Below are 2,376 nucleotides of genomic sequence, written 5' to 3'. Positions count from 1 at the left end.
AACGTTTTTCTGCTTGAATGGAATCTAAGGGATATATACAGTATTCACATTTTCTAGATGCGCGCTATAATGCATGGAAATTATATATATTCCCACAATCGCAACAATTGTTCGTGCTATGCAATGACGATTTTTATCGCTAGTTCCTGTGTTATTTCTCGGCGGACAAATATGACCGATCTAGATGGTGCTTCCCACGGACATCACATGCTGTGATGGCGGATATGTCCGCCGTGAATTTTGAGGCCTGATGTAAGTAACATCACTCTCTTTGCAGACTGAGATGCATTATTATTTGGCATAGCGAGCTTGTACAATTTAATTTAAGAATACGCAAGGAGAGCTTTTGGTTTTATATATAATTGGTTTAGTCTTCTTAAAAATACCATATATATTATATATGATGCCAGGGCTACCACACTGTGGTAGTACCACAGTCCACAATAGAAGAAATTGATAACAGTTCAGTTTTGAATAAAATTTCAAAGTTACTCAGTAGTCGGTACCTTGTACTTTTAATTGTTTAATTACCATTTACATTATGATTCAAGCAGAAGCTTTGTTACTTTTCAATTACAAAATATATATATATTATATACAATATACCGATGTGAATTTTATTTTGTTCAAAATTGGCACATTAGTATGTGAAGACTGAAGAGTCTCACCAAACATATCAAAAGCAACCAGCAAAGCAAAGGGTGTGTTTTATGTAGACAACAAGTAGTTACCAAGAAAGTTTAGGTCAGTAGTGTCCAAAGTTCAGCCCACAGGCCAAATTCATTCACAGGCCTGCGCCTGTTGTTGGACAATGTGTTATTTTTGGCCCGCAGACACACAGAAATCATACCAATTCAACTTGCATTTTCAAAAAAATAGTGAAGACAGTATTTCTTAGACAAAAGCCAGTCAGAAAAGTTAGAATCATTGTTGTGTCATAATTGTGAAATCGGCTAATATACAGTAGAACATTTATTCATTTTCTTGCGAGCAAATTCAGTGACCGCTTTTGAGATTTTGTGCAGTTGTAAGTAAAGGTATTATTGCTATTCACTTTTTGTGCTTGTACCCTGATGAGGCAGCTCACCTGCAGTTAATTATGCTTCTCTGCGCCAAAGCCGGCAGTAATATCTTTCTCTCGTGCCTTTTTACCAGCAGTTGGATAAAAACAAATTTCCTGAAATGCAATTGTTAGTGCCAAAGAAAATGTTGAGTTTGTTCGGTTCAACATATTTGTGTGACTGAGCAGACGTACTCTGTTATGAACTTGAACAAGAACCACTTGAGATCAAAGCTGAACGACTTCATGGTGTTTTACGTTTGTGTACCACTATTTTTGAACCAGACCAGATCTAGGTATGGAAATCACGATGTCAGTTTTATCCTTCACATTAACACAGCTGTGCTTTACAAAGTTTCTAGAAGTGCTAATTTCTGGTGGAAAAGCAGATAACTTATACAGCCTAACTTATCACATCTCGTGATATGTAGCATAGGCCTATATAACAATTTAATACTTAAACCTGCATATTGCTTTATTATATGAAAATGCCTTTAACACTATAACAAATAAATAACATCACATCACTATATTATGCACAATTGCACATTTTCTTTTACGCAAAACAAGATTGTCAGAGGCTGTTGGCCTGGAGGCACTTCCGCAACATTTAATCTGACCCGCTTGTGAAAAAAGTTAGAACACCCCTGGCTTAAGTCATTAGCAAATTTGCCATTTGAGCAGTGACATCAATAATTAAAACAGGAAGTGATTCATATTATGTAAACAATAGGCTATGTCATTTTATGTTTGGTTTGAAGGGTATATATATGGAAAGCGATTCAGTGGTAAATAGAAACTTGTAATTCCTGTATAGATACTATATATATACATATTACATACCCAGCTTTTCTTTGGTCTTATGATAAAGTGTATGTTTAGGTGTAAAAACGACTCTACCTTGCATCTATCTCTCTAAAATTCCTACTAAGGGGAATGTGCAGACGTCCTGCTGAAATAAAGTAGGCTATAATATATAGTTGGATATAAAATTTTAAAAATGCAAAAGTTTTTTTGGCACAACAAATGCTTGAAGATCTCAAATCATTGTCAATATTTTTGTGTGTTTGTTTCAACGTTTCTTTGTCAAATCATGATTGAGGAAGTGGAATAAACGCAGCTCCTCATCTGAAACACCTTGTAATAGTTCAGCGTAGCTTACACCAGAAGAACGTAGCCTGTCATGTTATTGAACTAAATGCTTGTTTCATTTACTTTTTAAATTGGTTCTATGTTCTGACTTGTACATTCTTAACAAGTAATCAGAAGTGTTGTATATAAATATATAATTGTTTGTTCTTATAATAACAGGGCTG

The sequence above is a fragment of the Aplidium turbinatum genome, chromosome 8, assembly GCF_918807975.1.
Source record: "Aplidium turbinatum chromosome 8, kaAplTurb1.1, whole genome shotgun sequence".
NCBI classification, from domain to species: Eukaryota; Metazoa; Chordata; class Ascidiacea; order Aplousobranchia; family Polyclinidae; genus Aplidium; species Aplidium turbinatum.
This window is presented reverse-complemented; position numbering follows the sequence as displayed.